Below are 13,170 nucleotides of genomic sequence, written 5' to 3' on the forward strand. Positions count from 1 at the left end.
CAGGTATCATTATCAATGAAAATCTATGTTGGGACTGAAACCTGATAAACAGAGGTGGGTAGAACAATACAGGACCTAAGATGAAAGCAAGGTAACTGGTCAAAGAAAGATCATAATAATCTGAATTCCATCAGACTAACTGCTGGGAGATTTGACTTACTAGGACCAGAAGATACATACACATACATAGATACATACATACATACACACATACATACATACATATATATACATATATAAGAAATATTTAAAATACAAAGCCACCAATATTATTTTCTCATCTTTACAAAAGCCTTACTCAAAAAAACCAAAGTTCTATAATGAAAACCTGGATGCTGACTGCACATTCATAGTCCAAAATGGGATACTGTCACTGTTTTGGACAAGAGCCATAGATAGGTAAGACTGTCCTTTTGCTTTTGTGCAATGGGAGACAGGGTGTTGAAAAGGTGTAATTCTTAAGTTTACCATGTAAAGTAATCTATTTTATTACCATGTAAGTAATCTACTAGTGCCAAGAAAATGCCTTTCACTCTCCACAAGTGGTTATGTTAGCAACAGACCTTAACAGAAGCTGCACTTCCTCGTGCCTTTAAGACAAGTGGGATACTTCTCATTTGTCAGCATCACCAAACAATTCAAGTTCACTGTCTCTCAACTGAAAAAATCACTCACTCTCTCTAAGAAGTCATATTGGAGCACTATGACTTCTAGTGCTAGAAGATCAAATCATGTTCCAAGGCTGTTCAAAACTACAAGCTACACAAGGAGCTCCAGAAGAAGCCAGGTGGCACACAAGCCAACAAGACCAACAGTTCAATCATAACTTTATTTACTTCATCACTGTTCATACAGGATCCCTCCAGAAGACCAAACACTAAACCTTCCTGCAAACATAAATGGCTGCAGGTACTTTTTGTCAGGACTGAACTTATGGTGCCTATCTATTCCCTCCCCACCCCAAGCCACATTGTGCACATTTTATCTGCTCCTCTAGTGTGCAGCTACATCCTTTATGCGGTATCATTAGTGTATTTCTGTGATGTTCAAAGGAGCTGGCAATCCAATCCAATCAATAGCTGATCTCCTCAGTACTTTCACACCTCAGGAAGATGAAAGCTGGCTTTACACATTTGTATAGATCCAGTGTCTCAAAGGAAAAGTTCAAACACATGCTTTGGATGTGAGCATTGTAATTTCAACAAAACTCTTGAGACGTTAACTACATGACAGGACTGACTTTTATATCCAAATCTAGAATTTCAGCTCTTGGAAAAGCAAAGGATTTTCAAGATTATTTTAATATTTCGCTTTTGCACACACCCCAAGAATACACTTCAGCTCTAAGTGAAAAGGATTTGCTCTTCTGTCTATAAGTCAAGAGGTTTAAGATTTTTTAAGAGACAAAGCTCCCTTAAGGAAACATAACCTTCAGACTTGGGCCAAACTGTCTCTGCACACTGGTAAACAGCATTACAAAGACCACTGATGGTTCACTGCCCACACTTGCTCCTTGTTGTGGCCACAGAAGGAACACACCTACCAACTTCTCTGCAGAACTGCATGGACGTCAAACACTCTTTCATGGCTATTCCGGCTAAGTAGTAAAGTTGTTAATTTACCAGGGCACTGCAGGAAACCAAGACATAAAAATTCAGATTCTTTTAAGTGAGTAAAAACTACAGTGAATCTTATGGAAACAGAAACAAAGTTTTCAAGTCTTTTGGCATTTACCTAGGAAAAAATTAAGATACGATAAATAAAGAAAATTAGCATTAACTTTTTAATATATAAGCTTTTACATTTCAATGGTTTAGATGGATGTTAGTTTAGCAAAGTGGTTAAGCTTTAACAGGGAACAGGTGACACTGAGTAACTATCAACATAGCTGACTGAGCCAAAGGTGCCTTTTAGATGCAAATTTCCTTATTTCAGAGGTAGCTTTTCTCTCAGACTTTAGGGCAGCAATACACCTTGACTATTAAAAATAATTTGACTGATTTGATTATATTTCAAAAATTTGTAGATCACAATTTCTATCCTGCTGTGCCCTGAAAAGTTAAAGGAAGTCATCACAACTGGACAAAATGTGAATGAAGTGTTATTAATTAAATAGCAGAAACACTCATTTGGCCTGTACCCTCTTCCATGGCAGTTCAGCTGTCTGAAAACACCTCCAGCAAAATCAAAAAAACTCAAGGTATGATGTAACACGTCATCCTGGGTCTCCCTCTACTGTTCCAAGTCATAGTGTGTAGCAGCAGGGCACAGCAGCATAACCACTGATAAAAACCTTCTTGTACCTTTGTTCTCAGTCAAAGCACATCATTTGCTTCACTGTTTTGGTTCGAGGCAATACCTCAATTATTATCTGTACTGGGCTATTATTGCTGTGTACCTTCACTCAGCTGCCTTTGATTCGGTAACTTTTATAAATGCTTTTATTACGTTCAGTATTACATAGTACTACCCCCGCAATTTTAAGTTGTTTAACTTCCAAAGCTCCTGAAGTGTGAAGAGTTAAGGATGGAAACTTGAGAGATTTATCTATTTATTCATGTATCCTCACAGGAAAGCTGTTCCAATCTGAAGTAAAACTATAAATTGCTTCTTTCTGCAATATAATGCAGAGAGAGTAGAGATTAAAGAAATGGTCATCTCATAGTTTAACACCTTGTGTATTGGAACTGTAATCCTGCTTGCAAATGCAGTTTCTTTTCTGTCTGCTAGGTGTTGCAAGTTCTATATTTGATTTTCACTGGAATAGAAACAATAGGACTGATGTACACAAGGCCAATATTGCCTACTAGCATATTAGCATATTCTTTATCCAGAAAACCTTGGGAGCTGCTATACAAAGCTAAAATCACGATAGTTTTCAAAACATATTTTAAAAAAACACTAGCAGGAAGTTTTCACATAGAGCAGAAGTGGCAGTGGCAGTTATAAATCTATGTTTTTAACAAGAGTACTGTTTAATGCCCCAACGCACAAATGAGTTTCATACTAAAGTAGTTCTGAAGAGTGTTTTGTAACCCACCCTAATTCCATGTCAAGTGACATCATTTACAGAAAGACAGTTACTGCTCTGTGTGACTTGTGGTGCTTCAGTGCTACGCACCCTCCCCCTGAATTTTATACTCTGTAAAAACATGAAAGAGGAAAATTAGAGGTGAAGAAAACAGGCAATTTGCATTCCATTCCATATCAAAGTACTCCATGTATCCAGCTAATGATTTCAGTAATTCCAGGTTTAACTTCCTTATGTTAGGAAGCACATGGAATATAAATAAACAGCGACTGTAGGATTGAGCACGTGACAGGGAATTAGTAAATACATATTGGTCTTCCTGCCAATAAATTTCACACTAAAATCTGTTTATTTGAGCTTACTTTAAAAGATTTTAAAATTAGCAGATAAAGCAGAAAACTCAAAAAGCTATTACACTAAACATGTGATCCATTATCTTTCTCTAGAGATTAGTAATCTTTACAGCAGACTAGAGATACAGGAATTCAAAAAGCAGTACAGTCTGTTCTATCTTGGCTAACATTCTGAGTAATCTGACATTGCATCCCAAGAACTATACCTATGATAACATTGCATTTTATATAAAAATTTATCTTGCAGATAGAACTAACATACCATCTAAATGACTGTCAGTTTAGGAGCCACGTGCTCATAAAAAACTGTAAGTGAGGTATGGCAACATTTCATGTTAAACGTTATGAAACACTGGAGCAGAAGAAAAATTTGAGATAAATAAAAGACAAAACGAAACCACTAAGACATCACTATTTGTCAGCACAAATCTAAAAAGCAGCAAATGGAGATTTAGTTTATATGATGGAAACCAGATTAAAAAAGAATTGAAGGCATCTTTTCAAAAATAAAGGTAGTATTCATCCAGTAAATACAAGGTATTCAGAGACAAGTGAGAAAACAGTAACATACTTCTCTCAACAGGAACCTTATGACATTACAATATATGAACAATATATTATGAACTTTAGCTGCCAACAGAAAAACCATGCAGGAAACCGAATAGCCTGATCACAGTGAGAGAAAAATTAGTAAGTGATGGGTATGGATGGAAAGTCTTACAAAATGAGCAAGTGCAAGAATTTGGTTTGATGAACCTGAAAAGAAAAACATCCAAAACAATGTCCACTTAAATTGCATTCCTCACTAAAAAAGGCAAATATAGAGAAGAGGGAAGAGGTAACATAGTAAGAATTAAGAACTGTGCAAACATACTGTATAGTTTTTAATTCCTTCACACATTATGATGTTACTTGTTGCTTCTTTCTGCATACGGCAAACAAGTAAGTTTTATTTTACCAGCTCTCAAGGAAGATTCCAATCCCAAATGTCCATCAGCTGTCAAGTCCCTTTACCTATGGTTATCTTATCCCTTTAACTTGGGAAACACAGAGTTTAAAAAACAAGCACTTACATTTTATATCCAGGTAAATTTAAAGGATAAAGTTCTGATCCTGGAAGCTATTCTATGCAGTGGCCCCTTCTCCAGGTAGCTCTGAGGTGACAAACTGTTTAGTGGGCATCTCAGCTTTCCTTGGAGCATGCTCACATGGAGAAGGAAGCTGTCCACCAGCAGCATTCTCCACTGCTGAGCACTGCAAACATTGTACTGCTGGATAGAACTGTGGTGTTAAGCCAAGTTTTTCCTCTCCAAACAGATCCCAGCTTCTTAAGACTATAAATATCAAAAAAATGAAAGCCCCTTAAAAATGTCTTGACTCACATTTACCTTTCAAAAAAGAAAATTTCACTCTTGCAGCTAACATCAGTACTTTAAGAAAGATGTGGGGAAAGTCTACCCAAATAGGTCAAACTCTATTCTTTCAAATTCTCAATAGCTTACCTTATATAAATCAAAATACAGTTTAGTGGGGACTGAAGCTGTTCCAATGTAAAAGTTATCTAGGCTTTTCCACATTACCTTGGCTTTCCAGTCTAGTTCCAGGTCCCATGACAGAAATTTGCCACCACATCTCACATTAATAAAGGCACTCATGAAACTTGAAGAGTAGTTCTATCCCATTATTCTAAAAATTAAATAGTGATTTCTCAGCTCAGTGACTAGATATCAAGAGCAGAACTATTGGCAGAAAGTTTGTCACTGACCTTTAGGATTAGGACTGCGTTACAAGCATTGATGCAATGAGGGGTTTGAGCTGACTGCAGGAATGGAAATCTCACACCTGAGAAGTCAGAGCTCTGCCTCCTGGGGTTCCACTGCTGGACACAGGAGGGCCAGGGAACAGCTCAACTGCAAAGTCTGTATTCCCAGCAGGTCCATTAGAATTAGCAATCCATGAAGTTACAGAGCTAATAAAGTCACCTTCCTCCATCTCATCTCAATTTCATGCTCTTTTATGACCTAGGGTAGGAAAACAGTAAAAAAACAAACAAGTCTAAGTTCAAGAAACTACACTGCTTTAAACAAGTTGATTTGACCTTCTCAGCAAAAAAGCACAATCATATCTACACTGGCACGTTCCCAAAGAACTCATGCCAACCCCAGCATTTATTTTCTTTGCTTGTTGAGTAATTCCACCTTACTTGGCATTTGAGAAATTTTTCTAACCAAACAGAGCCACAGGTCAAATTATATTACCTTCACCTGCCGTCATCCAATCTGCTGGATGAAGACTTGCTGAAAGACTGACTTCTTTTCAGACATATTAAGCATACAGCATGAAAATAATCAACATAAAATCTGCTGGCAAAACATAAATATAATGTATTTGACAACCATTCCTTTTATCCGAACTGAACCATTAAAGTAGCTTACGGATGAAGCTATGGATAGCATTTGTTATTCCAAGAGAACTTCTGCTCATTCCTCTATCACTCATTTCTGTGGATACTTTTAACCCAACAGAACCTGCAAAAGCCTACATAACTTCCATTTTTTCATCATCTTCAACATAAAACTAATGAACTGCAGTTCCACTTCACCTTACTATTTCTATTCTTAGGAATGTGTAAATTGAATATACTCTGCAAAAGGATAAACATTCAAGACAAGAAGTATTTTACTTGTCACTTTTGAAAATAATCCAAGACTTTCCTATACTTCTTGAAGAAAATCAAGTCTGATAGGAAAGAAACTGAGTTTATTAGAAGAGAAATTGCAGGAGTTTCTCTTTAAGAATACATACTGCCCACGCTCCATAATTTCTGGCCTATATTCATACAGATACGAGGACCTTACAAGCTTGTATAGCCAGCTCAGTTCCAAGCAATACTTAATGTTTTTTAATACTCTCATATTTTTAAGAAGTTGAGAATAAATTACCATCCAGGTTTTTTATGGGAACTGAGGCAATGAAAGGCTAAGTAACTTACCTTTGCTTGCACAGTACATTGAACCAAGTGTAGAACTCACTGAGGGAATCTTACATACTCATACCTTAAACATTGCACTGCCATTGCCCAGTGCACAATCCTTCAACTTTTTGATAAGATACAAAACTACCCTTTTCACCTCAGCTTTTCATCCTACCTCTTGAGATTTTAACAGTCAGCATCCCTGGTTATGTGATTTCTGTATCTACAATTCTCTCTTCCTGCAATGTAAGATTTATTGTCCTCCTCTGCTTTTATTCCTTCCTTGTGTAAGGAAGGTGGGTCTTGACGTCTCAGGTGCTGGTTTAGCACAAGATAATCAAATGATTCAAAGTCAGGATTAACAGAGGGCATCTGATTCAACTATTTTTTTGTTGTTGTTGTTTAGTTCCTGAACCTCATACACTATTTGAAGGAAGTTCTATTTTACCTTATATTGTACAGAACACACCCACACAATCAAGCCTTAGTTTTCAAACTGTTAAGAACTACTTTAACTCCTGAGGCAGTGCCCTATATTGTATTGTGACTTAAGGACTCATTCTGGGAGTAAAAAGATGAGTGTTTTGTCACATAACAGGCTTTTCTTTCCTTTTAGTTAACAGGCTCATTAACTTCTTTAACTTACATAACCTTCACTGAATTAGCCATGTAATAAACAAGAATAAATTGCACTTAAAACTGAGTAACATTAATGGACTTGCACTACAAGCTTGAGCTCAGTGTAGTTGAGGGGTAAAGTATTTAGGGAGAATAGAACAATGAAGGAGAGTGGCTTCTAATTCCATCCTGCACCTTTTCATCCATTACTTTGAGGTTTTTGGTCAAACGAGGAAGAAGCTCAATTTCTGCTTAAGCAGCCCAATGTTTTGTTGATGTAAATGTCACAGTGATAATGCAGCCTTAAAACCTGAGGTGAACATAGAGCATCCTCTGTTCAAGAAAGCTGATCTCTAATGATACCTGAACAATCTAAAAGCATACATTATTCAGATTGCCAGTTAGTGTTCCTTTACTAATCTAAAGAAAAACACCAAGCCTCTTTGATAAGATGGAAGAAAAACACCAGGCTTATGTGAAAACTGGTAAGATGAAAGAAACCAGGATAAGCTTTTACAAATTTCATGGTGATTTTAACTCATTTAGTCAGAAGACCACAATATTGTAATCCTCATGAAACCAGAAAATCTCTTACTACTGATATGCAGAGACCCTACCTTTCCAGTACCTCAAAATAAGCTTAATTTCAATCAATTGGCTTTCAAAGGAAAAAAACAGAAGAGATGAAGTAGAACAGATAAGTCAGACATTATCTGGACAAAATTAGACAATAAATAATAATCAAGAAAAACTTGATACACTGTTTTCAAAAATTGTTCAAGTGTGCTCAAGAAGGGACAACTTAATTAAAACAGAAATATTTCCTTTTCTGACCTATTTTCTCATTCTGAGATTCCACTGGGATAAGCTATACAACAGTGACTTTGTGCTGGATTGCTACATCCAGTGGGCACCACGAACAACCCTGAGGTCTGTGAAAGATGACCAAGAGAAGATATCACACACACATTTTTGCATCCAACATAACCAGTTATTTCTCCCCCTCCCACCAGGAAATCCATAATGTGTTGAAAAATACCAGCCAATGTACTTCTGGAGTTTTCTGATAAAACCAATTTCAGTTACACCAACAAACTTGAATGGCAATTTTTACTGCTTTGTATCTGGGCTTCACCCACCAACATATTTCACAGAAGATTTAAGCATTCAAACACATTTTAACAATCTTAATTTCCATAACGACTCTTCTAAAGTGAAAGAGGCTAAAGTTGATTTTGTTAATAGAAAGGCAAACAAAAGCACTACAGGAGGCTAGTATTCTCTAGTTGGTAAGAGCTTTAATGTTTGTTATTTAAACAATACACACTACGTTTATGTCAACAACTTCTGATCCTCAATTGAGTATTAAACCAAGAAAAAACTGGTTTGCTGCCTCTGATGCTGTGATTCCAGGCTGGTATAATTTTCAGCCAGACAGCCAAGGACATCCAAGAGCGGCAAAAAAAGATCCATTTCAATTGTAAATGTTACTTTCAAACAATTCTTATTTCACTCCTGGCAAACCACTTTCTACTGTCTGTTACTTGCTACATTCACTGAACTAACAGGAATTTTCCATAAAACATAATTTCCATGAAATAAACTGACTGAAGTACTTTCTTTTCTTCCTAACCTTATTTAAGAGAACAAAGCTGGCATGCTCAGAGTGCATTTGTGGAAGGTTTAGGCCTGTATATCTATCAGCTTTCCCATCACTAGCTTGTTCATCAGTTAATTTCAAACACACTTAACAGCAAGATGAGAATCACAAATATTTCAGGATTGGGTAACCATATCATGCCTTCTTTTGTCTTTTATATTAGAAGTGAGGAAATACCACTCAAAAGCTAAAGACTACACCACAGTGACACAAACCAGCTGCTTACTCAGACTCTCACTGATACAGCAATTGAGAAAGGAGAAGCCTTTACACTGACCCACAAAAGCCTCTGCCATGAATGGCCACGTTGATGGAAAGGTCACTGAAATCAGATTCATTTGCTACTGACTTCAGCAAGCTTTGGGTCAGACCAACAGCCTCCAGAGAGAGTCACTTTTTGTCCTACCCATCTGAAAACCAGAAGCAGTGTTACAGGGACAAGTGTCATTAAAAAGCATACTTAATATTTATCAGATTATCTGGCAACACTCATTATCAATATATTGATAGCAACAGTACTGAAACATGGCGCTGAGAATTTCTGGGTATCTATAGACTGCCTGACCAAGTGATGAGGGCATCAGCTCCTGTATACATGAAATGCTTTTTATATCTGCTCTGTCACAGGGCTGAAGTAACCAGTTGGCAACATCAGTCATCATGCACAGCAACTATATAAACAGATGGAGACAGAAGATCTTTAAAGCTAATAAACATAAGCCCAATCACTTTTCATGGCAATTAAAATATTTACTCATGAAGTAGTTATCAGAATTTATTCAATATTTTTTTTCTGCAGCAGAATTATTAACAAGTTCAAAGCTCACAAAATTGCTCTGAACCACTTACTGAGGGTTTTCCCAAGTACCTTTCACTTATGAAGTAGGGATCCTTGTCAAATTCACATCCTAAATAATGGGCTAATAGATCTATTACCAGAATTTTGAAATAAGAATTGTATCTTATTTCATATCTATCTATATCTATATCTATATATCTTCTATATCTGCAGGATTTCTGGAAAAGTAAAAAAAACCCCAAATATTATGTTTGATTAAATAATAAATTTAATTTTGCTTAGCTGCAAAATACTTTTGCAGCAATGCCTCAAGTACAAAAAAAAAAAAAATACTCACTTTAGCCTAGTCTCTACTAAGCTAAACCTAGAACTTCCTACTTTACTTGCACAATTATGAGTTTCACTCTCTACTTTTACAGCGCTGTAGACAAGCAAAAACATTACTATTTACAGATGAAGGAAACTTAGCAGCTTATTAGTTGAACTTAGCAGTCAGGAAAAACTTCAATTTAATGTAAAGTAATAAATAAAAACATTAAATAACCAGACCACAGGTACCTATGCATCTCATTAATAAGACAAATTATTGAAAGGTTTAAAGCCTTTAACTCAACAGGAAATAATCTGAATACCTCTTCTTCAATTTTGCAACATTGCAGAAAAAACATATCAAATTTGCAGCATGTGCAAATTAAGTTCTGCAGCCTTCCTGGAAAACCCCCAAATTCAGGTTCTTTCTTATAAAGGCAAAAGGAGTAAAAGAAAAAAAACTACAAGTCTGCTCTCCAGATCTGCTATGGCTCTACACAGCTGAAGTTATTTATAGAGGAAAGGCTCTAAACCAATAGATCTCAGTACTGATATCTTATGCTATCAGTAAAAAGGCTTTGGTGTCTGATTGGTTGTAAACAGATGACTGAAATGAAGATTTCTAGTCAAGTGCTCATATAGCCAGTCACAAATTAGGGGAATCTTCTGGGGATTCACCTAATCCATGTGCTGCCTGTAACAGCATCTTACAGGGACAGCCCTCCAGCAACACTGAAGCCAGACAACTGTGTCACACATCCTGGTTCATTTCTGTTGCATCCTTGGCATAAAAAGGGAAGAATATAATCAAGAAATACGGCACTTAGAGTACAACAGTTCATTCACAAACTTGGAATTAAAAATAAGATCAGACCACAATAATTATTTCTTAGACTCTTTATCTGTAGCGTATTTGTTTCATTAAAAAATACGCATTTGAAAGAACAAATGTTGTGCCAAAATTACTTCCCATTACTCTGAAGATTGAATGCAGATAAACTGCCATCTCCATTTCCACATCCTATGCCAAAACCAATTAGACATGAAGTGTTTACTTTAAACCATTGGCAAGGCAGAAAATAAAACCCATGAACTTAAGAACACCTCAAGCTAAAGATCTGGAAAATAATTAGATTTCCATTTGGTACTATTTGAGTACATCTTCCCACAATATGCAGGCAGCTCCCATGGAAGAAGACTTCTGTGAAGTCCCACACACTTGCTGCTCACCTGCATCATCTCCATCTAACACACACAGGATTTTAGCCAAGAGGTGAGGACTGCACTTAACATTCCTGTCAGATTGACATCCTCCCATTCACTCAGAAACTATTATGCAACTGTCCAGAGACCTATTGACTCAGGCCGAACAGTTTCTGCAGCAGTTTGGGGTAAGAAAATAACCCCATCTCTCACCTATTTAGTTACACCTAGCAAGGTCTACATAAAGCAGCAGAGCATAACATTTAAGCCCAAGAAAAAGAGGCCTTTTTTTGCAATTTCTGGTAAAATGAGGAAGGGAAACATAAATGCTCATATAGGCAATTCAAAGGCAAATAACTTGCTTCAATTTTTATTTGGAATTTATCTCAATCAATTCTTTAGGCAAAGGGTAAGAACTGTCATGTGCTTCATGTGGTATGGCTCGCAACTTAAAATGAAATTTTCTGGAACAACTGCAATGCCATTTTGCAGTTTATATCAGAAGCAGTTTGCCTTCCCACATGACAGTTTACCACAGAAAGGAATTGGTCCTCTGTACAGATCAACTTCCCTTCTGAGTGCGTTGTCTAATGGAGGCTCAAACTCTGCACTGGAGGCACCCCAGGGTCACCCTGGATTTGAAGGGCTCAGGCAGACAAGGGCAGAGTTATCCAGAGCCCTGGGGGATCCCTGATTTGCATCTTCTCTGCTCCTTCTCATCTGCTCTGGTCAGCTGGTAGGAAGACTGGGATGTAAGCTGGGAATAGCTATTCTAGTTTCTGAGGGAATTCAGCACCAGTACACCCTGGCAATGTTTTAGCCCAAACAGCTAGTACTTCAAATAATGTAATGGATTAAAGCATTCGATTCTTTGTTTTTGGAAGTATTTGATTCTTGTCTTAGATCCCTTTTCTCAAAAGAATGTTAAAATCTGACACACAGAAAAATACTCCACTCTGCTATGGAATTCTAATATACACCCTAAAACAGTCCATTGCTTTAGGAAGTCACAACACAGGTTATTATTGCTCTTATCTGTAATAAAAATAATCTGTTGAAATTTATATATGTTTTAGAAGCAGCTTAGAAGAAATTAAATCAAGTTGTTTGTCTCCCTCAGTCATACTTCACAGATTCTAAATAGAAACTGATACCTGACATGGACACACAGTTGAAAATGACCTTGCTGTGAAGCCCATGAATCATACAGACAGTTCGTACCACGCAGGTATTGAGTTTTTCCTACTTATCTCTCTGTTCAGATGCAGCCCTGAGATCAAAACACTGTACAAAATTAATAAAGTTAGTGAAACTTCTGGTTGTGAAGACACAAAGTTATCTTTTAATCCACCCCAGTGATTTTTGTTTTTTACTGATGCTGCTCAAATGTGAATCTCCTGATGGCACCCCACATTCTATATGAGAGCAAAGAAGACACAGTTTCTCTTTTATTAGTGCAATTACCATTTTCATGCCTATTAGAACTCCTTCTGGAGCACGCCATTCTTAATTCCCTCTGGCAAATTGATTTTGATTCAACTGCTCACTGCTGAGCACGTAAGAATACTGGAATGGGGGACTGGAATCTTGCCTCCAGAAAGGACTTGAGTCAAACAGAAATATGGTACAGGCCTGCTGAGTTTAATAAAGTGCCTGTAAACTATACACATGATTTCAGTCATAAAAATGTGCAAAATAAAACTCCCTAGTTATCTCTTACAATATTTAAAGACTAAGCAATTTAACATGTTGATTTAGTTATTCTCAGCATTCAACACACAGCTTGTTAAATGCTTTGTCAAAATCCAGTCTTGTTTAGAAAGGAGGGCAGGCATGGTGCTGCCATTGCTTCCAATACAACTGTGTGACTGAGCCCCTGCAGAGATCCACGTGGTTCTCACACTGCCATGCTCAGCCTCAAACACATCCACAAAGTGTGCTACAAGCAGCCCGACACTGCAGGCAGCTGACAATTGAGTGTGCTCATAAATCAGAGAGAACACAGCTGAAAGCAGGAGAGGAGCTAAGCACATTAACCTTAAGATCCAAGTCTACATGCTTGAGCAAACACATTCTTCATTTAACCACTGTGTTTGTGCAATGATATTCCACCTAAGGAACAAAGTGGAAATAATTACCTGGTAAGGACTAATTGTCACAACACCTCGCACTACCTTCTTTCCTATGCATTTACAAAATTTAAGAACTCGTACAGAAATTGAG

The 13,170-nt window shown here is 37.1% G+C and overlaps 1 protein-coding gene across 6 annotated transcripts in view; it reads right to left on the minus strand.

The window, feature by feature from the left end:
• The window catches only part of SHLD2 (shieldin complex subunit 2), a 29,307-nt gene that overhangs the window by 14,942 nt on the left and 1,195 nt on the right, over window positions 1-13,170 (minus strand). For 3 of the 6 annotated variants that reach the window (XR_010722318.1, XM_066191585.1, XM_066191591.1), the window contains exon 2: window positions 5,150-5,405. The exons of 1 other annotated variant lie outside the window; for it this stretch is intronic. The gene's annotated coding sequence lies outside the window, so the exon portion shown is untranslated. Of the gene's footprint in view, window positions 1-1,543; window positions 1,630-4,964; window positions 5,071-5,149; window positions 5,406-13,170 lie in introns of all 6 variants that reach the window. 2 more of the 6 variants (XM_066191588.1, XM_066191586.1) reach the window with 2 other exon arrangements.

Source organism: Chamaea fasciata, unplaced genomic scaffold, assembly GCF_029207755.1.
Source record: "Chamaea fasciata isolate MVZ Bird 193981 ecotype frontalis unplaced genomic scaffold, bChaFas1.0.hap1 SCAF_9, whole genome shotgun sequence".
Lineage (NCBI taxonomy): Eukaryota > Metazoa > Chordata > Aves > Passeriformes > Sylviidae > Chamaea > Chamaea fasciata.